We start from the raw sequence: 23,405 nt of genomic DNA on the forward strand, positions 1-23,405 counted from the left end.
GAGGCAATCGTTTAAAATGGTCATGTGTAGGAATTTCTTCTCAGAGAGTGGTGAATCTCTGGAATTCTCTGCCACAGAGAATTGTATAGTTAGATAAATTGAGGTGTTTAATGCCCCTGTCCCACTTGGGAAACCTGAACGGAAACCTCTGGAGACTTTGCGCCCCACCCAAGGTTTCCGTGTGGTTCCCGGAGGTTCCCGGAGGTTTTTGTCAGTCTCCCTACCTGCTTCCACTACCTGCAACCTCCGGCAACCACCTGCAACCTCCGGGAACCGCACGGAAACCTTGGATGGGGCGCAAAGTCTCCAGAGGTTTCCGTTCAGGTTTCCTAAGTGGGACAGGGGCATAAAGGAGGAGACAGATCCATTTTGAAAGATCAGGGGGATTGAGGTTCATGGGAAGCTGGAACAGAGGAGGAATCGAGACCTGGGGTAGATCAAACACGATCAGGTTGAATGGGGCAGGACAGGCTTGAGGGGCCGAACGGCCTACTGTTCCTATGTTCTTGTGTTCTCGACTACCAGGCCAGTCACAGCCCATCTTTATGTCCTTCACCTAATTGTTCTGTTGTCAACAAATTCACATCAAAGTGATAACAAATCAATGATAAAGCAGCAATGAGACCTGGCAATTATGCAGATGGCAGAGTGGCGTAGTGGTAGAGCTAACGCCTTACAGCGCCAGAGACCCGGGTTCGATCCTGACCAAGGGTGTTTGTCTGTGTGGACTTTGTACATTCTCCCCGTGACCCGTCTGGGTTTTCTCCGAGATCTTCCGTTTCCTCCCACACTCTAAAGACGTATAGGTTAGTCGATTAATTGGCTTGGTGTAAATGTAAAATTGTCCCTAGTGTGCATAAGGTAGTGTTTTTATGTGCGGGGATTGTTGGTTGGTGTGGACTCGGTTGGCTGAAGCCTGAAGGGCCTGTTTCCACATTGTATCTCTAAACTAAATAACATAATTCTAGGCTGCTACCAAAATGTTTTGGCAGAGTAACAGAAATGAACCTGTTGGTATTAAACTGAAAGGTGAAGAAAGTGACCAGGACAGATTTGAATGCAAATGCTGGTAAAGTAAATCCTTTTATACAATAAATTTAAATGATAAACTAAGATCAGATTTCCACAATGAATGGAGGTCGAATAAATGAAAGTTTATTTTTTCTGTTCATATTCATTTGGTTCCGTTCACCAAAGCTGTATGGAATGTCTTTTTTTTTCCATAGGTTTCCAGTGCAACGAAAATTGATAAATTAATAAATTCCCGCTTTAAAACAGATTTATCCTTTGGTGTAGAATGTTATTTTTACTGCTCAGAGTGAAAGCACAAAAATGTGAAAAGCCAGATTCTATGCAAGGCTATCATAAACCATTGAAGCAGCAGGTACATTCTGCTCCTGCCATGTGAAAAGACCACATATTTTATTTTCCAGCCAAACTTCCCTTTGCACTATTTGAAAATCCTGGTCAAGAAAATGTCTTCTCTTTCTTTACCTAATATAAAACATTTCAGTTATAATTGGCAGCAGTGAGAGGAAACAATGAAAATGGAAGAAAGTACACGGTATTCCATTTTATAGTGTCATGGACTCATACAGCACGGAAACAGGCCCTTCGGCCCACCTTGCCCAAACCGCCCAATGTGGCATAAAGCCAAAGAATACAATAGGAACTTTATATTATAACCATATAACCATATAACAATTACAGCACGGAAAACAGGCCATCTCGGCCCTTCAAGTCCGTGCCGAACACTTATTTTCCCCTAGTCCCATCCAAAGATCGTAGAGGGACAAGATAGACCACTCCTTCGAAATTCAATGGGCTGACGTGTAGTACGCAACGGAACGTCACGGCCGCCATTTGTTACAGCGACACTCGACTTCCGGTATTCCACCCGCTGTGATTCAAAGCAAAGATTATAGAGCTCCGATATAATCTTTGATCCAAAGCAAAGATCCTCAAGTATCTTGTAGCGGGAACAGACCCCTCCTTTGTGTAGTTTCCCTTGCATTGTATTGCTTTAACACACACTGCAAAAAATTAAATTTAACGTATATATATTTAATATATTTATATGAATATGTGTCTGTGTGTGAGAGGCAAGTTAGAGATAATAGTTTATTCTCATGTATCAGAAGCAACTTTGATTTAAATCATCACTATTAATTTATTTGTCTTGTAAGATGATATACATAAACCATAAAGGCAATTATATATATAATTATATAGTAATAATAAATATATGCATATATATATATATTTATACACACACATACACAAATGCACATACATATTGATACATTTATATGCATACATATATAAACATATATATATATATACACATACGTATATACACACATATACATGCATATATACACATACATGCATATATACACATACATATATATTTATATATATTATCATTTTCCAACGATCAATAGATTTACGATCAGCTCCTGTGGATTGGAGGATAGCTAATGCTATCCCACTTTTCAAGAAAGGAGCGTGAGAGAAAACGGAAAATTACAGACCAGTTAGCCCGACTTTGGTGGTGTGAAAGATGCTGGAGTCAATTATTAAAGATGCAATAATGGGGCATTTGGATAGCAGTAAAAGGATCTGTCCAAGTCAACATGGATTTATGAAAGGAAAATCATGTTTGACTAATCTTCTGGATTTTTTTGCCACAAGGCTTGGTGTTGGGGCTGCAACTGTTTACCATATATATTAATGATTTTGAAAAGGGAATTAGGAGCAAAACTAATGTATACATACCTACATATGTACCCATGCGCTGCTGTGACCCGAGCCCCGGAGATTCGGAGGCTCCAACCGCAGGCCTGGCAGACAGTAATATCGGAGCCTGCGGGTCCCTGCTGGGAGACCGCTTTTCGGGGCTTCCGCAACGGCAAATTATTCCGCCCGAGTAGCAGGGGTCGAGGATGACCTGGAGCGGGGCCTTACATCATCGCCCGGCGTGGCTTAAATGGCTGCGGCACTTTTCTAGCGCACGCCGGGGGCTCCAACAACCTCTATGAGGTTCAAGTGACAAATAAATTGTATTGTGTATTGTGTATATTTAAATTAATCTGGCAAGTTGGTCAAATAACATGGGCACCTTCTTGCTTTTTTTGCAACATGGATTTTTTAAATGTGAATGTCTCATATCAACACATTTGTGGGTCAACAGTATTTTGTATCAACCCCCACAATTTCAAATAATTCTCAATTGAACTTCTTAAACAGGAAAACAATTTTTATTTACATCATTTTGTGTGGCTGTCAAGGTAGCTGTGTAGACTGTAATTATGAGACTGCCGGGCAGTATCACTGTGAATGGTGGTGGCTGTGTGTTTTAATGCAAGTGTGAAAAGGAGAGTAAATTTAAAGAGACAATGTGAGAACCATCAGGGTTTCATCCAGGAACCAATTTAAAGGCAAGTTTCCATCAATTACAGTATTTTAATTGAAAATCTTACTCTTAATATTCTTCCTAATTAGGCTTTTTGTGTTCCCTCTTGAACCTTGTGTCTCCCAGAGCCTCTGGGGAGGTTCTGGAGATACAATAACCCAATTTTGAGGCAAATAACCATCTTTAAAACTGCCTTTAATTCTACATTCTCCGAGGATGCTGGATGCCGCGACAATCTCTTGCAACAAGTACAGAAAGGCAGTCAGCTGCAAAAAGATCAAAGAGAGGAAAGAGTATGGAAGGGAAAGGCTTTTCAGAATCATAATCAGATTTTATTTTCCAAGTATGTTTTGCAATATACGAGGAATTTCATTGGCCAGGTCAGTCATACAATGAAAAGCAACAGCACTCAAAAACACATTTTAATACGGACATTCACCAAAGTGACTCCTACACATTCCTCACTGTGATGGAAGGCGAAATAAAGTTCAAGTCCCTTCCTTTTGTTCTTCCTCGGTCGGGGGCCTCAAGCCCCCCGTTCAAACTCCGTTCAATGGTGAACTCCTCTTGGTCTCCAGGCCTATAGTGCTGCACAAATCACTGCACCACATGCATCTATTTATTCATTTTTCACATGGTTCATATGCAGCTGGATATTAACTTGCTGACATGGAAAGAGATGCAGTGAGCATTCAATAGTTCAGACTTCTGTGCGAATTAAGGGACTGCTTGATGGGCTGAGGGTAATCGAGATTGGCTGATTGTCATTCTTTTGCAAGAACTGATGGAAGTTCTTATGGAAAAGCTGATGAATTGACTACGGGATGAGCTGGTGGGCTCGAGGATTGCTGGATGAGTGTTTTAGAAATATAGAAAATAGGTGCAGGAGGAGGCCATTTGGCACTTCGACCCAACACCGCCATTCATTGTGATCATGGCTGATCAGCCCCAATCGATAACCCATGCCTGCCTTCTCCCCATATCCCTTGATTCCACTAGCCCCTAGAGATCTATCTAACTCTCTCTTAAATCCACCCAGTGATTTGGCCTCCACTGCCCTCTGTGGCAGGGAATTCCACAAATTCACAACTCTCTGGGTGAAAAAGTTTTTTCTCACCTCAGTCTTAAATGGCCTCCCCTTTGTTCTAAGACTGTGGCCCCTGGTTCTGGACTCGCCCAACATTGGGAACATTTTTCCTGTATCTAGCTTGTTCAGTCCTTTTATTCATTTAGATGTATCTATAAGATCCCCTTGCATCTAACAAGAGTGTTTTATTGTCATGTAGAACAATTTTCCTGCATCTAGCTTGTCCCAGATAGAACAATTAAATTCTTACTTTCAGCAGCACAACAGAATCTGTAAACATAGTACACTGTAAACAATATGATAAGATCTCCCCTCATCCTTCTAAACTCCAGTGAATACAAGCCTAGTCTTTTAAATCTTTCCTCATGACAGTTCTGTTAGGTTATTTGATGGTTAGGACAGGTTTAGAGGGGTATGGGCCAAATGCAGGCATGTATCGTCATTTGCATTAGTTTTGTGCAGTTAATAAATCACAATTTCACACAATGTACATAAGACGGCAGTTTTTTGACAAATACTCTGCAGTTCGGTGCAGGAGATCTTGTCGATGAGTATTCTGGACCCACTGTTGACATCTGAAATTACAGGAGATATCATTTAGGATTAACTAATAAGAAGAAAGATGATCATAACTACATGCCTGAACAATGGATGATATATCACTTAAATGCAATTGTTTTCAGTTGTGTGGAGATCTGTATGTTGAAGATGTATTTTGCCTCTAATATGTCAATTTACCTTAAATGTAGAAGAGCTTATTAAAATCTTCTTACAAAGACCATTAAGTATTTTCTTTCTATCCTCTTTTGGACCCAAGGCATAGCAGAGCTGCCAACTCTCACGAAGAGGTAAGGGAGGGAGAGAGGGAAGGGAGGGAGATCGAGAGAAGAGAGGGAGAGAGAGAGATCGAGAGAAAAGAGGGGAGAGAGAGATCGAAAGAGGGGAGACAGAAGAGAGGGAGAAGGGGGAGAGGGAGATGGGGAGAGGGAGAAGAGGGAGATTGGGGAAAAGGGGGGGAGAGGGAAGAAGGGGGGAGAGGGAGAAGGGGGACAGGGAGATGGGGGGAGAGGGAGAAGGGGGAGAGGGAGTGGAACGATAGCACATTATAACGCGCAGCCGTCCCATTCCGACCAAAGATTATAGAGCAGAGCTGCTCTCGTATCTTTGATTGCGGCCGCCGCCGCCTAACCCCCCGACCCACCATTGCACCCAAAGATGATAGAGCAGAGTTGTATAATATTTGAATGGGCGGGCTTGTGATCACGGCGGGCTTGTGATCTTTGCTTGTGATGTCTCGACAATTCGAGGGATATAATAGGTAACAGCCGCCGCATTCTCGGACACGAATCTGAGCTCGAAAAATCCCGTGGCCACTGGGCCTGATGTGTCCGCGGGCCATATTTTGGAAATAAATCCCTTACAAGAACAAAACCTAAAATGTACAGAAGTGTTAAAACTGTCTTTATTATTATGGTAAGTAAAGATCTATTAAACATAAGTCTAATAACTTTATAATGTACCGACAAACCCATTTCCCAATGGCTGTTGATGGGAGAACAGAAAATAACATTTTCACGACAGAATATCGACTGAAAATAATAAAAATATTTTCTCACCTTTCTTTTTTATTGGGGAACCTAAAGAATGACAGCACTGGTCGTTTAGATTTACGATTAGAACAGTTGATAGCGGAGCAGTGAGATGTAGATTTAGCTGAGGACGCCATTACAGCCCAATAAATGCTTAACAATATGGCGTCGACGGTCACACACGTCATACTACGCGTTTTTCGAGGAGTGGTCTATCTTGTCCTCTAGGATCTTTGGTCCCATCTACCTGCACTCAGACCATAACCCTCCATTCCTTTCCCGCCCATATACCTATCCAATTTATTTTTAAATGATAAAATCAAACCTGCCTCCACCACTTCCACTGGAAGCTCATCCCACACAGGCACCACTCTATGAGTAAAAAAATCCCCCCTCATGTTACCCCTAAACTTCTGTCCCTTAATTCTCAAGTTATGTCCTCTTGTTTGAATCTTCCCTACTCTCAATGGGAAAAGCTTATCCACGTCAACTCTGTCTATCAATTTCATCATTTTAAAGACCTCTATCAAGTCCCCCCTTAACCTCCTGTGCTCCAAAGAATAAAGACCTAACTTGTTCAACCTTTCTCTGTAACTTAGTTGCTGAAACCCAGGTAACATTCTAGTAAATCTCCTCTGTACTCTCTCTATTTTGTTGACATCCTTCCTATAATTAGGCGATAAATATCTAGGAACTTTCTTCCCAGATATACGTTATTCCCATTATCCTGTATCTCTACACTGTGGATGGCTCAATTGTAATCATGTACCTGTATAGTCTTTCCACTGGCTGGATAGCACACAACATAGATCAGCCAAGATTTAATGGTGGAGTAGACTTGATGGGCTGAATGGCCTAATTCTGCTTCTGTCACTTATGAATACAAACCTTTTCACTGTACCTCAGTACATGTGACATTAAATTAAACTAAATTAAATTTAACTATTCACTGGTATCACACTTCTGACAGAATATCCTCAGGGTTCAGTGGTTATGGGGTGAAGTGTGCCAGGGATTATGGGGAGAAGGCAGGAGAATCAGGTTAGGAGAGAGAGATAGATCAGCTATGATTGAATGGCCAAATGGCCTAATTCTGCCCTTCGAGCCAGCAACACCATTCAATGTGATCATGGCTGATCATACCCAATCAGTACCCCGTTCCCGCCTTATCCCCATATCCCTTGATTCCGCTAGCCCGGAGCTCTATCTAACTCTCTTTCGAATGCATCCAGTGAACCGGCCTCCACTGCCTTCTGAGGCAGAGAATTCCACAAATTCACAACTCTCTGGGTGAAGAAGGTTTTCCTTATCTCATTCCCAAATGGCCTACCCTTTATTCTTAAACTGTGACCCCTGGTTCTGGACTCCCCAAACATTGGGAACATTTTTCCTGCATCTAGCTTGTCCAATCCCTTAAGAATTGTATACGTTTCTATAAGATCTTCTCTCATCCTTCTAAATTCCAGCGAATGCAATCCCAGTCGCCCCATTCTTTCATCATATGTCAGTCCCGCCATCCCGAGAATTAACCTGGTGAACCTACTCAATAGGAAGAATGTCCTTCCTCAAATTAGGAGACCAAAACTGCACACAATACTCCAGGTATTATTGTATGATATTCCAGCGCTGTGCAAATATTATTTTAATACTTTATTACTTGTGTTGCTTCTTTGCTCTAGTTTCTGAAATGCTCAGAACACCGCCTGCAATAACACTTTGGACAAAGTCCTACAATATGCAATCAACGAATAAATCTCCAGTGAAGTGTACTGTAGAATAATCAAGTAAAAGGGGTAGCAAAGAATATTTGGCAGCTACCTGCCATAAATTACCCAGCTACTGAATTCCACTCTCCCAGCTAAAATGAAACATTCTTTAAATTACTGATTAAGAGGTAAAATATTACACCTTACATTATACAAATATGGCATATCCTTTACAAAATACCAGTCAGTCACGAGAAAGCAAAAAAAAAAAAACCCCGTAATTGGGGAAGGAATAGCGTTAATCTTGCCAACATTAACATTTTTCCTCCACACTGCATACACAATAGCTCTATTGAATTACTTTAACTGGGTTTGACTTGTATCAACCTCAAAGAGCCATGGTAAGAGTGGTCTTGTTAGCTTGGTGTGGGAGATAAACACCATGTCCGGACAAATGGAATAGGTAACGTTTTGAGGCCCGAAACCTCACCTATTCTTTTTCTCCAGAGCTGCTGCCTGACCCGCTGAGCGACTCCAGCATTTTATGTCCATTTTCGGTGTAAACCAGCATCTGCAGTCCGTTCCTACACGTAACGTGGTGTTGGCATTGGTATATTATTGTCGTGTACCGAGACACAGTGAATTTTTTTAGTTTGCATGCTATCTAGGCAAATCATACTACAAATGAGTGCATCCATCCACACCCGAGTTCGGCAGATAGTGCAAACAGAAAATAGTCAGAGTACAAAATGTAACGTTACAGCTACAAAGATTCAGATTCAGATTCAGATTCAGATTCAGATTCAGATTCAGATTCAATTTTAATTGCCATTGTCAGTGTACAGTACAGAGACAACGAAATGCATTTAGCATCTCCCTTGAAGAGCGACATAGCAAACGATTTGAATAAAAAAAAAAAAATAAGTGTCCGGGGGGGGGGGGGTGGTGATTGGCAGTCACCGAGGTACGTTGTTGAGTAGAGTGACAGCCGCCGAAAAGAAGCTGTTCCTCGACCTGCTGGTTCGGCAACGGAGAGACCTGTAGCGCCTCCCAGATGGTAGGAGGGTAAACAGTCCATGGTTGGGGTGAGAGCAGTCCTTGGCGATGCTGAGCGTCCTCCGCAGACAGCGCTTGCTTTGGACAGACTCAATGGAGGGGAGCGTGGAACCGGTGATGCGTTGGGCAATTTTCACCACCCTCTGTAATGCCTTCCGGTCGGAGACAGAGCAGTTGCCATACCATACTGTGATGCAGTTGGTAAGGATGCTCTCGATGGTGCAGCGGTAGAAGTTCACCAGGATCTGAGGAGACAGATGGACCTTCTTCAGTCTCCTCAGGAAGAAGAGACGCTGATGAGCCTTCTTGATCAGAGTAGAGGTATTGTGGGTCCAAGAGAGGTCATCGGAGATGTTGACTCCCAGGAACCTGAAGCTAGAAACACGTTCCACCTCCGTCCCGTTAATGTGGATGGGGGTGTGCGTGCCGCCTCTGGACTTCCTGAAGTCTACAATGAGCTCCTTGGTCTTCTTGGAGTTAAGGGCCAGGTTGTTGTCAGCGCACCATGCTGCTAAGTGCTGGACCTCCTCCCTGTAGGCCAGCTCATCGTTGTTGCTGATGAGGCCAATCACCGTTGTATCATCTGCATACTTGATGATGGTGTTAGTACCATGTACAGGTGTGCAGTCATAGGTGAAGAGGGAGTAGAGGAGGGGGCTCAGCACACAGCCCTGAGGAACGCCGGTGTTCAGGGTGAGGGTTGAAGAGGTGTGCTTGTCTAACCCACAGACTGGGGTCTGTTGGTTAGAAAGTCCAGTATCCAGTTGCAGAGGGAGGGGTCGATGCCCAGGTTACCGAGTTTGGTGATCAGTTTTGATGGAATAATGGTGTTGAATGCTGAGCTGTAATCGATGAACAGCATTCTTACATAAGTGTCTCTGTTGTCGAGGTGGGAGAGGGCAGAGTGAAGTGCCGTTGAGATGGCATCCTCCGTACTCCTGTTCTTACGGTAGGCAAACTGATAGGGATCCAGTGTGGGGGGTAGGCAGCTTTTGAGGTGTGCCAGGACCAGCCTCTCGAAGCACTTGGTGATGATAGGGGTAAGTGCAACTGGGCGGAAGTCGTTGAGGCTTGCCGCAGTTGAGTGTTTTGGCACTGGCACGATGGAGGTGGCTTTAAGGCAAGTGGGGACAACTGCTTGGGCAAGTGACAGGTTGAAGATGTCAGTCCAGACGTCTGTCAGCTGCGCAGCACAGGCTCTGAGCACGCGCCCGGGGATGCCGTCAGGGCCAGCAGCCTTACGTGCATTAGTCCTACTCAGTGCCACGTACACGTCGTAGGGGGTGAGTGTGAGGGGTTGGTGATCGGCAGGTAGCACAGCCTTGATGGCTGTCTCTAGATTGTCCCTGTCGAAGCGGCCATAGAAGTGATTAAGCTCCTCAAGGAAGGAGGCGTCGCTGGATGTGGGGGTGATGGTGGAGGGTCTGTAGTCCGTGATGGCCTGGATGCCTTGCCACATGCAAAGAAAGTGCAATTTATAAAAAGTGCAAGGGGCAAAATGAGGTAGATTGAGAGAATGGGACTACACCCCTAACCTATGAGAGGTCCGTTCAATAGTCTGATAACAACAGGGAAGAAGCAATTCTGGATTCTAGTAGGACATGGCATTAACCTTTTATCTACTGCTCAACTGGAAAGGGGAGAAGAGGGAATGATTGGGGTGTAATGGGCATGTCCCACTTAGGCTAATTTCTTCGGCGACTGCCGCCGACTGTCATAGTCGTAGCAGGACGCCGAAAAACTGGCGACTGGACCCTCGTACGACAATGTGTACGGCAATGCCTTCAACAACCTACCTCCTAGTCGACGTCAAGCTACTGGCAAACGGCAACCGATAGGACGTCTACCTACGACAACGTACGTCCACCCGCGACAAGCTACGACGAGGTGAGACAATTAATTTGCCGGTCGATGTAGGTTGACGTGGGTAGTCGCCAAAGGATGTCAGCACCGGCGACAACCTACATCCTCCTGACGATAGCACCACGTCAGATTACGATCGTTGCCGTCCAGCACACGGGCGCCGACTGTCGCGGAAAAATGTTGAACATTTCAAAATCCAGAGGTGACCAGAAAAAAGATACGACTCTTTGGGCAACTGAGGAGACTACACACGACCAACCAGGTGACAAGCCAGCGACTATATGGTGACAGTCTAATCGCCTGTAGTCGCCTAAAAAAATCGCCTAAGTGGGACAGGGGCATAAGTGGTCTGTGGTTATGTTAGCTGTTTTCCAAAGGTAGTGTGAAGTGTAGATAGAGTTGATGGTGTGGTTAGAGGCTTTTTTGTGTGATGGACTGGGCCGGGTCGGGACCCTTCTCCAGAGATACTGTCTGACTCGCTCGAGTTATTCCAGCATTTTGTGTCTATCTTCAGTGCAAACCAGCATTTGCTTTTGCTTCCCACACCAAAGGACTACATTGAGCCAGGTAGCTGGAAGCCTGAGAGTGCAGTACCATCGACAATTCTGCAACAATTGACTGCAGACGTGTGAATCTGGAACAAAGAACAGACTGCTGGTGGAACTCAGTGGGTCGGGCAGCATCTGTGGAGGCCAAGGGGGAATCGACGTTTCTGATGGTGAACCTGCATCAGGACAGGGAACGCCACTGTGCTGCCCTTTCTCTTCCCTACTCTAAACCAGGCTCTCGTTTTTTTTAGTTTAGTTTTTAGTTTAGTTCTGAGATACGGTGCGAAAACAGGCCCTTCGGCCCAGTCCGCAGTGGTCCATCGATTACCCTACAGTGTAAGAAACATAGAAACATAGAAACATAGAAAATAGGTGCAGGAGGAGGCCATTCGGCCCTACGAGCCAGCACCACCATTCATTGTGATCATGGCTGATCGTCCCCAATCAATAACCCGTGCCTGCTTTCTCCCCATATCCCACGACTCCACTAGCCCCTAGAGCTCTATCTAACTCTCTCCTAAATCCATCCAGTGACTTGGCCTCCACTGCCCTCTGTGGCAGGGAATTCCATAAATTCACAACTCTCTGGGTGAAAACGTTTTTTCTCACCTCAGTCTTAAATGACCTCCCCTTTATTCTAAGACTGTGGCCCCTGGTTCTGGCCCAACATTGGGAACGCTTTTCCTGCAAGAACTGCAGATGCTGGTAAAATCAAAGGTAGATACAAAAATGCTGGAGTAGCTCAGCGGGTGAGGCAGCATCTCTGGAGAGAAGGAATGGGTGACGTTTCGGGTCGAGACCCTGAAGGGTCTCGGCCCGAAACGTCATCCACTCCTTCTCTCCAGAGATGCTGCCTCACCCGCTGAGTTACTCCAGCATTTTGTCTCTACCAGTAACAATTTACATTTATACCAAGCCAACCTACTAACTACCTACAAACATGTACACCTTTGGAGTGTGGGAGGAAACCGGAGCACCCGGAGAAAAGCCACTCAGGTCCAAACTCCGTACACACAAGTACCCGCACAAAGTCCAGTCCCCAACCCCAGTTCACCTCCACAGTTGCCTCTACGGAGGCCCGATGTTCCAGGCCGTTCTCGCCGGGTGATGTTGCTCCGGCGTCGGGAGAGTCCTCTCAGCGGCTTGGGAACCCTGGAACGGCCGCTTCCGTACTGGAGGCCGCGGCTTCCGAAGCCAACAAGGCCGCGCCGGTTGGAGCTCCACAACTGGCGATCTCATCTAGAGATCCCAGGCTCCCGGTGTAAAGTTCAGCGCCGCCGCCCGCAGCTGGTCGCTCCACAGTCCCGCAGCTCCGCGATGTTTTCCTCAGCGATCTTCAGCTCACCGGAGCTCCAGCGCGGCGACCCGGGCAAGGCATCGCCCGCTCCGCGATAGCGCTCCAGCGCTGTGCCGCCGCCGAAGCCGAGGTTCTGGGCGGTCCCCGACAGGAAACGCCGCTCCAGGCCCGCTGGTAGGCCACGAGGACGGGTCGAAGCTGCAGCCTGGAGAAAAGCTGCCTCTCCGACCAGGTAGGGACCCTGAAAGGTAGTTTCCCCCCTCCCCCCCAACATAAAAAAGTCTAGACCTCCAAACAAAACACTTTAACTAACTAAAATAAAATAAAAAGATGAAAAGACAGACAGCTGCTGGCTGGGCAGCCATGCACAGGACAGCGCCCCCTAGAATGCGCACACATTCCCAGCAGGGAGTCACATATGTGGGACTCTTACAAGTGGTAACTCTCTCTGAGGCTCTGTGCTGCAATTTGTAACGTGAACCCCTAAAAATATGTAAATTCACCACCCAGATTAGGGCACTTGAGTGAGGGGGAGAGGCCGAGCGAGATGCAAACTTACAAAATTCTTAAGGGGTTGGACAGGCTAGATGCAGGAAGATTATTCCCGATGTTGGGGAAGTCCAGAACTAGGGGTCACAGTTTAAGGATAAGAGGGAAGTCTTTTAGGACCGAGATGAGAAAATCATTTTTTACACAGAGAGTGGTGAATCTGTGGAACTCTCTGCCACAGAAGGTAGTTGAGGCCAGTTCATTGGCTATATTTAAGAGGGAGTTAGATGTTGCCCTTGTGGCTAAAGGGATCAGGGGGTATGGAGAGAAGGCAGGGATGGGATACTGAGTTGGATGATCAGCCATGATCATATCGAATGGCGGTGCAGGCTCGAAGGGCCGAAGGACCGAATGGCCTACTCCTGCGCCTATTTTCTATGTTTCCATGTTTCTATGAAATGTTGACATGGGAGAAAGCCCAGGAGCAATCTTATTACAAGTACTGGATGTGCTCAGAGGCACGAACAAGATAATAATGAACACAATTTACATTAAGCCTGCTCTATGGTGATTAGTAATTGCCTGCAACTTGAAATGGAAGAAGGGAAAGAGAGTTTGTATTACCTGAAGCTGGGTGGATATCAGAGTTCATGAGTTAGTATAGCGGGTAATGTGTGCTATATATTTCCTGGTGCCGTGATAGAGGCAGATCCATCTCCACCACATCTTCTCCCAAGGCTTTCCAATTCTAGGACATCCAAGATGTCCTCATTTTTCAGTAAACGTGGTCCACCCTCTGCTGTCATAGATGGGTCCCTCACCCGCGTCCCCTCTGTCCAGTAGCTCTGTCCCCACTCCCCTTCCCCCCAGATGCAACAAGGATAGATTCCCCCTGGTCCTCACTTTTCACCCTGACCAGTCTCCGTATCCAACACTTCAGACTCCAACATTTTCACCACCCTCAACGTGATCCCACGGCCGGCCATATCTGTCCATCCCCACCCCCTTCTGCCTTCAGCAAATTGCGCAAGATTTTAAAATCCTTTTTGCTTGATCAAGCAACGGTAAAAATCAATTTTGTCAACTGCAAAGCAAGACTGAAATAATCGAGAACAGCGGCACGGTGGTGCAGTTGTAGAGTTGCTGCCTTACAGCGTCAGAGAGCTGGGTTAAGATCCCAATTATGGGTGCTGTCTGTACAGAGTTTGCACCTTCTCCTTGTGACCGTGTGGGTTTTCTCCGGGTGCTCTGGTTTCCTCCCACATTCCAAAGATGTACAGGTTTATAGGTTGATTGATTGAGGTGAAACTGTAAAAAAAAATGCCCCTAGTGTGTAAGATATGTGGTGATCGCTGGTCGGCGCAGACGCAGTGAGCCGAAGGAGCTGTTTCCGCGCTGTATCCTAAAGTCTAAAGTCTAAAGAATATAGATGAATTTAAAGGAATTCTTTCTAAAATAAAACTACATGCACTGCCAGAGGTGATGGTGCAGGAAAATATTATCATCTTTAAGAGGTGATTAAGAGATTTTTGGATATGTACATGTATATGCAGAGAATGGAGGGATATGGAGCACGTGCAGGCAGAGATTAATTTAAGATGGCATCAAGTACAGCACAGACATTGTGGGCTGAAGGGCCTGTCCCTGTGATGTCCTGTTTGTTCTATGTTAACTCGCCTTTTCTACTGGACTTGTTGAATTTAATCAGCGGTTTCTCCCAGCTACGATATTGATTTAAATGGCAATGTCACATTCCATTTCTTGTACATTTCGCTTCAGTCACAATATTGCACAGAAGATCCACAGTAACTTTTATTCAGACTGCACCTTTACCGTGGCAAACCGTTCCTGGGAGGTATTAACAACTAAAATTTGATATTGTGCCGCCGTATAAGAAGGTAGTTGGATAGATGACAGAAAGCTTGGTCAAAGTGTGGTTTTCTCAGAAGCATCTTGAATGAAATATGGTAAAGAGGCAGTGGGATTTAGGGAAGGAATTCCTGAGCTTAGTACGTTAGTATCCCAGCCAGCTTCCAGCTTCCAGCTGCCGTGTGAGAAGATGGGGTCCTAAATCAAGTTGAATCACAATGACTGGTTGGCATTTGTGTTTCAGAGCAAGTAGAGCAGCAAATATATTGCTATTGTGCACACTTTCATTCATTTCTATTGACCTTTTTGCCTTGAGGGTAGACAAGGCAGCGGCTTATATGTGTGAGCAACTGCATTTGGCAGACAAAGCCGGCTCTCTTCACTTGCCTAGCTCGATGGTTTAAAAAACTAAAGATGCTGCTGCAGAGATATGACTAATTATTAGAACAAATAGAGCATAACTAAAGCAGGTGAGTACAGATTTGTGTTCATAATCGGTCCTCATTAGGTTTATGTAACTTAAGTGAAGTCTATTAACGCATGATGCCACTATGAATTGTTCAAAGTTCATAATAGCACTTTCAAATGTTTTCAATTTGGGACTTTCAATTTCTTTAGCATTTTTGAATACCACTAACAGGTCAATGGCTTCAACATGTATTAAATCAAATGTCTCTGGCTGCAACCTTGTAGGTAATTCAACAAGTAACTGTAGAAAAGAATTTACTCGGTAAGTGAGATAGATCTGAAGACCCCCTCTGAGAGGCAAACTATGCTTTGATTTTACCATGGAAGTTCAGCAAATACTTAAGTTCCACTCTGAGTATTGCATTCAAGATAATTAAGGATCGGTTTGCAATTAAAAACAAAATAAGTATCATTATGGAATGCGAGTTCCAGTAAAAATTACTTGGTGGAAATGGGACTTGACAAGTGTGCAATTTGAGCCGGTGGTCCTTTCCAATGAGGGAACGTATTTTGGAATTTGTGTGTGAGCCTGATTTCTCGAAGTGCTGCCTCTGGGTGAACCTCAGCCCTCCAGTATAATTTTGCAAAGGTAACTCAATCAGCCACTATAAACAAGAGGAACCAAATTATGGATGGTGGAGTCCAATCTCCACAAACATGAGCAGCAGTCTCAAATCTCAGCTCATTAAAAGCAACTTATTCACTGGAAACCAGTTGACTTGACAATATGTGTGGGGAGGATGCTGGTTTAAACCGAAGATAGACACATAAAGCTGGAGTAACTCAGCGGGTAAGACAGCATCTCCGCAGAAGGGTCTCGACCCGAAACGTCACCTATTCCTTTTCTCCAGAGATGCTGTCTGACCCGTTGAGTTACTCCAGCATTTTGTGACTATCTTTGACGACGATATTGTTATGTTTTCCTCTCTGTACTGGTGAAATCATAGCAAAAGGATTTGAGTATAGGAGCAGGGAGGTTCTACTGCAGTTGTACAGGGTCTTGGTGAGACCACACCTGGAGTATTGCGTACAGTTTTGGTCTCCTAATCTGAGGAAAGACATTCTTGCCATAGAGGGAGTACAGAGAAGATTCACCAGACTGATTCCTGGGATGTCAGGACTTTCATATGAAGAAAGACTGGATAGACTTGGCTTGTACTCACTAGAATTTAGAAGATTGAGGGGGGATCTTATAGAAACTTACAAAATTCTTAAGGGGTTGGACAGGCTAGATGTAGGAAGATTGTTCCCGATTTTGGGGAAGTCCAGAACAAGGGGTCACAGTTTAAGGATAACGGGGAAATCTTTTAGGACCGAGATGAGATTAAAAAAAATTTCACACAGAGAGTGGTGAATCTGTGGAATTCTCTGCCACAGAAGGTAGTTGAGGCCAGTTCATTGGCTATATTTAAGAGGGAGTTAAATGTGGCCCTTGTGGCTAAAGGGATCAGGGGGTATAGAGAGAAGGCAGGTACAGGATACTGAGTTGGATGATCAGCCATGATCATATTGAATGACGGTGCAGGTTCGAAGGGCTGAATGGCCTACTCCTGCATGTATTTTCTATGTTTCTATGATTACAAGCGTGGGAAGTATTTTACATCAGTCAGTGGTGTCTGGTCAGAATTTACGCAGTTTTGGAGGTGATTTGAGAACATAGGTATATATTTCCTTCAAAAAAATTCACAGCCACCTCAGTGGGGGGTGCCTTTTGACGAGAACAATCCACAACACCAATAAATGGCAATTCTTGAAATAAGCAAAACTGAGAGTTTATCGGTGCAGAGGAGAAGTCAAATGCAGGATCCTGTTGCGGTAATGAAGTGGCAGGAACATGGACCTGAAGCCAACAGAACAGCCAGAGCGTTATTGAATGACCAGGCAGCTCGAGGGAACTTCAGGCATTCCCCTTCTACTATTTTGCTTAAAAAAGTACCCCTTTGTGCCGTCAATGTTGTTTGCTATATCGCTGTTTTCAGTTACTCCTGGTTAAACTGAACTCTTAAAGATAGCGGAGTCAGGGGAGATGGTGAGAAGGCAGGACCAGGGTACTAGACAATAGACAATAGACAATATGTGCAGGAGTAGGCCATTTGGCCCTTCGAGCCAGCACCGCCATTCAATGTGATCATGGCTGATCATCCCTAATCAGTACCCCGTTCCTGCCTTCGCCCCATATCCCCTGACTCCGCTATTTTCATGAGCCCTATCTAGCTCTCTCTTGAAAGCATCCAGAGAACCTGCCTCCACCGCCCTCTGAGGCAGAGAAATCCACAGACTCACCACTCTCTGTGAGAAAAAGTGTTTCTTCGTCTCCGTTCTAAATGGCTTACTACTTATTCTTAAACTGTGACCCCTGGTTCTGGACTCCCCTAACATCGGGAACATGTTTCCTGCCTCTAGTGTGTCCAAGCCCTTAACAATCCACTGATTGGGGATAATCAGCCATGATCACATTAAATGGCTCGAGGGGCCAAATTTATTGTCCTGCAGATTCTTCTCAGAAGTAAGGGTTGGGGGGGGGCATCTGCCACTAACACATGTTTTGATGGAAACAAGATAGAATTGATTTTTTTTCTGCCAACTGCACTTGATATTTTGATTCAAGGCCCTGGCTTTGCATTTAAATGGCAGGGTGAGATCTAGGTGGTCTGCTATTATCTGTGGATGAGTCTGAGGTTCCCATCTTGGCCTCATCGGTCACCTCTGACACTCAAAGCCAGAGTCATCTTCCATCCCAAGTGAGCAGAATAAGACATTCTCCGCGTTTCTAAACACCCTGAGGTTTTGGTAAGTGATATTCTACGTTCAGCAGCCACGACATATCAAGAGTCAATATTTTATTGTTAAATGCCCCGAAACGGAACAATGAAATTCCTACTTGCAGCAGCAGGGCAGCACGGTGGTGCAGCAGTCGAGCTGCTGCGTAACAGCACTTGCATCGCCAGAGACACGGGTTCGATCCCGACTACGGGTGCTGTCTCTACAAAGTTTGCACGTTCTCCCTTTGACCTGCGTGGGTTTTCTCCAAGATCTTCGGTTTCCTTCCACACTCCAAAGATCTACAGGCTCGTAGGTTAATTGGCTTGGGTTTGTATACTTGGTATAAATGTAAATTGTCCCTAGTCTGCGTAGGAAAGTGTTAATGTGCGGGGATCGCAGGTCGGCGCGGACTCGACGGGCCGAAGGGCCTGTTTCCACACTGTATCTCTCAACTAAACTAAAGGCTGTGTTTCACATTGGTTCAGGTGTAGAGAAACAAGGAAGTGCAGATGCTGCTTAACAAGAAGAGACACAGTGCTGGAGTAAAGAGCCTATCCCACTTGGCGAATTTTTCGGCGAATGCCGGCGTCTTTGATTGACATATCAGGTCACCGAAAAATAAACTGCGTGACGCGGCAGCGACGCAGCGTGATGACGTATGACGAGCGGCGTTTTTTCAAGTGTCGCAACATTTTTTTTGTCGCCGCTGGATTTTGAAATGTTCAAAATCTTTTGGCGACACAGATATGACTCCAAGCAAAATCGCCAAGTGGGACAGGCCCTTTACTCAGCAGGTCATGCAGCATCTCTGAAGAACATGAATAGGCGATGTTGTGGGTCACATATTCATGTTCTTCAGGGATGCTGGTTAATACACAAAAGGACAAAAGGACACAAGTATCTGAAACAGGGCCTTGACCAGAAACATCACCTATCAATTTTCTGCAGAGGTGCCGCCTGGACTGCTGAGTTACTCCAGCACTTTGTGTCCTTTCCCCTTTTGTTATTTTCCTTATTTTTTGGGTTGCATTCATTTTTCATCAATGGGCTAATTTCAACCTCACTAATAGAGTCCTCTAAAGGACACAAAGTATTGTGTTGTGGCTGAAGCAAAGCAAGAATTGCATTGTCCTATCAGGGACGCATTCGTGATTCAGCTACCCGTTCCTTTCCCTCCTCCCAGCCAAATTCTCCAACCTCCAAGTTGCATTTTCCCACTTCACCGCTGAGTCCTGCCACCATCAGCTGAGGAGTCCATAAACATTGCTAACACCTCCTTTAATATTATTTAAAATGTATTTACATCATTCAATTCTCCTTCCTGCTTGACCTATCTTCTCATGCGTCACAATTACCTGATGCGTGTCAAGTGTGCAGAAGAGCGTGACCATTTCAGAAATATTATTCAGCAGTGCATGACATTAACATCAACAGCTGTACCACACGAGAAAGTAAATCTGTGTATGTAGAGAGTCTCATTATTTTTCTTTTCTATTTTCTTAGTAATATAACCAACAGATTTGTTCTGGGTAAGGCACTGTGCACGCGGCAGCCAGCCAATAGACGCTTGTCTTTTTCGTTTTGTTTTCACTTTTAATTTAATTGTAATTTCAAGTTTATCGTGTACCTTGTTGTGTGTTGTGACTGTTGGCAGACCAATTTCCCTCCGGAGATGAATAAAGGTCTATTGTATCGTATCGTACTGTAGATTTTGCAGCATGCTCTATTAGAGTACGATTCTAATAAGTTATATTGTTAATTTGATGTAGCCTTGGGCGTCACTAAGTTGATTGAACAAATGTATGTGGACATCATTTCTCCTGTAACCATTCCTTCTCAGTCACCTTTTCCCTTGAGTCAAGATTCAAGATTCAAGATTCAAGAGAGTTTATTGTCATGTGTCCCAGATAGGACAATGAGATTCTTGCTTTGCTTCAGCACTACAGAATATAGTAGGCATGAATAATACAGAACAGATCAGCGTGTCCATATACCGTACGAGGTAATTCAAGAGTTCTCCCGAGTTTCCCCTGATTCGAACTCTGAGAATTACGGTAATAGCCGCTCGTGGGTATTCGGGGCTCTTGTGGACATTTTTCAACATGGTGAAAAAACTCATGAGCTTACCGGGTTTCCCGAGTACCTGCCGTTAGCGTTACGAGCCGCTAAGAGACGTTGCGAGCTCCGACGTACCCGCTACATACATTCTACGTACTTACCACGACTTTGATTTTTTTTTAAACTCGGGAGAGCTCTTGGGTAAACTCGTATACTGGGACAGGCACTTTAGTCCGGCATTTCGTGTCTATCTTCCCTTTGTAGAACCTGACAGCTTTCATTTCCATGGATTCTCAAACATTGTTTTATTTAACAGCAACGGACAGCTGTACAGCCATTGGCAAGTTGAAATCCTGTCACCAAGAGGGCACCTCGAGGGTGCTTCATTGAATGGCTTAGCGAAAGCAGGATTGACCCAGAAGGTTGGTCAGAGTTGGACAATGACATGGGAGGGGCAGAAAGACAATTGATGGCTTTGCTTTCAACATCATCATCATCATCATCATCCTTTATTGTCATCTTGCAAAGCAACAGTTGTACAGTGCAAAATGAAAAGACGTTTCCCAGGGAAAACCGGAACATCGCACATAAAACTTAAACATTTCACGCATAAAATAAAAACAATAATCCAGTTCCTGATAAAACAGTACGAATAGTTTAAAAAAAGTGCAGGTAAAAACAGCAACATTAAAATACAATTAAAAACAGTCATAAAATGTCCTGGGCAACTGATTTAAGTGGCCAGAGCCAGTGCCAGAGTTATTACTCAGTGCCAGTTATTAAATTGTCAGTGCAAAGCAGCAGAATCAGGTGGAGTGACTGTTTAGCAGCCTCACAGCCTGTGGAAGGAAACTGTTTAGCAGTTTAACAGTGGGCTGAAGGGAGATGAGTTGAGTACTGGGATGAGAGGAGTGGATATTTGAGAGAGGCTCGTTCACCTTATCCACGCCCCTCGTGATTTCACATACCTCCATAAGCTTACTTCTCAGCTTCCTACACTCCAGCCTCTTCTTGTAATTCAAACTCTCTAGTCCTGGTAACATACTCAATCTTTTTTAGCACCATTTCGAGTACAATGGCATTCTTCCCTTCACAGGGCAACCAGAACTGTACACGGTGCTCCAAATGTGATCGTGACAAGTCTTGCACAGGTGTAACATTACATCCCAACTCCATCTAGCTGGTGGAGGCACGGTGGTGCAGTGGTAGAGTTGCTGCCCTACAGCACCAGAGACCCAGGTTTGGTCCTGACTACAGGTGCTGTCTGTTCGGAGTTTGTCCGTTCTCCCCACGACCACAAGGGTTTTCTCCGGGTGCTCTGGTTTCCTACCACACTCCAAAGACCTACAGGTTTGTAGGTTCGGTGAAGATTGTAAATTGTCCCTGTTGTTTTAGGATAGTTAGTGTACGGGGATCACTGGTCAGCGCGGGCTCGGTGGGCCAAAGGGTCTGTTCCCGCACTGTATCTCTAAACTAAACTAAACTGGTTAATACCCTGACCAATGAAGGCGAGCTTGCCAGTTGCTTTCTACACCATCTGTCCACCCTTGTCATCATATTTATGCACCTAAACCATGAGGTCTCTTTGTTCTACAACAGGCCCCAGTGCCCTTCCAATTACTGCATAAGTTCTGACCTGGATTGTCCTAACAAATTGAACCAGCACTCATTTTTTTCTGAATTAAACTCCATCTGCCACCCCTCGGCCCATTAGCGCAGCTGATCAAGATCCCATTGCAACTAGAGGTAACCATCTTCACGGTCCACTATACCACCAATGTTATTGTCGTCTGCAAACCATGCCATTTGCAGTCACATCCAGATTCTTAATATTAAATAAAGAACAACAACTATCCCTGTGGTACACCACATGCCCCCCGTCTAAAAAACAATCCTTTACCGCCATCTTCTGCCTCGTAGCTTCGTCAATTTTAGACCCAACTGGCTGGCTCACCCTGGGTTCCATGCGATCAAACCATCCAAACTGGGCCACATCTACGATTCTCTGTGATTTCATGACTTTCATGGGCCTCGGAATCAGCACACCACATCAGTCCTCGTCCTTCCAAATGCATGTAGATCCCGTCTCTCACAATCCGGCATCCCCTCTGTTGAGTTGCGGCCGTCCAAATAACTGAAGCCTTGCACCGCGATAAAGGTCCAAAGACTTTATTAACGACATAGCAGAGGGTAACTTCATGCTGACATATTTTTCTAACAATGCAGGAACCAGGCAGGGAGGATTACTGTAAAGCTAGTGGCGTAACTACAAAACCATGACTTATAACATGAGTGACACTGATCTACACCCTCCCCCCCTTCTACTTTCAGTCTGAAGACCCGAAATGTCACCCATCCTTTTTCTCCAGAAATGCTGCCTGACCCACTGAGTTACTCCAGCACTTTTTGTCCCAGGTGTAATCACGTCCTTCCTATAATCTTCAGTAAGGGCAGTGTGAGAGAGGGGATGGGTTCAGGAGTCTGGTAGCAGTGGGGAAGAAGCTATGCTGCAGTCTGGAATCTAGAGCTTTCAAATAAGAGACTATACTACCTGTTGAAATCTTTCTAAAACAATCCGGTCATTCTCACTCCCTTAACTATCACCAGAGATCGACTAATCATAGAAATTAGGTGCAAATTAATCATTTGCTATCATGTACCCATCCAATTCCCCTTTGAAGGCAACTGATGGATTATCAGCAGTATGTTCCAAACCATTTCCACTCCCCATATAAAGATGCTTTCCTTCAAATCCTCTTATTTATTTTGTCTGTCACTTTAAATCCCTATCCCTCAGTCCTTGAACCTTCTGCTAATGAGAACAGCTTCTCTCTATTTACCCATACTAAATCCGCCATAAATCTCTGGCAAATCTCCCAACTTTTTTGTTTGGCTCCAAGGAAGACAATCCAGCTTTTTTTAGCCTTCGCTCAAGTCGGTGATTATTTTTGTCACAGCTGCAAGTTGCCAACTTAAGCACTAGAACCGCTTCAGGGGATATCCTTGATGCTAAGGTAAACCTGTGCCTTTTCCTCCCTCAGCCTTCCCTCTGCAATCCACCGCGTTTTAAAGCTCATTACGATGACTACAATATAAACCAAAGGCAAACCAAACACGTTATCTACTTGCTATTGTTTTATTCACGTTTTCATGTATCACCCGAGTGGCCATTCAGCCCAATGGATTAATGCCAGCCC

The 23,405-nt window shown here is 44.8% G+C and overlaps 1 protein-coding gene and 1 long non-coding RNA gene across 2 annotated transcripts in view; one reads left to right on the top strand and one right to left on the bottom strand.

Annotated features, from left to right (window-relative positions):
• Positions 1 to 23,405, top strand: part of LOC129703018 (claudin-14-like) — a 44,005-nt gene that overhangs the window by 10,111 nt on the left and 10,489 nt on the right. The window lies entirely within an intron of this gene.
• Positions 4,054 to 8,015, bottom strand: LOC129703019 (uncharacterized). Its single transcript, XR_008724490.1, has 2 exons — positions 6,119 to 8,015; positions 4,054 to 5,077 (listed from the first exon to the last, which is right to left on the bottom strand). It is a non-coding gene; the product is annotated as an uncharacterized LOC129703019 (long non-coding RNA).

Source organism: Leucoraja erinacea, chromosome 13, assembly GCF_028641065.1.
Source record: "Leucoraja erinacea ecotype New England chromosome 13, Leri_hhj_1, whole genome shotgun sequence".
Classification (NCBI taxonomy): Eukaryota; Metazoa; Chordata; class Chondrichthyes; order Rajiformes; family Rajidae; genus Leucoraja; species Leucoraja erinaceus.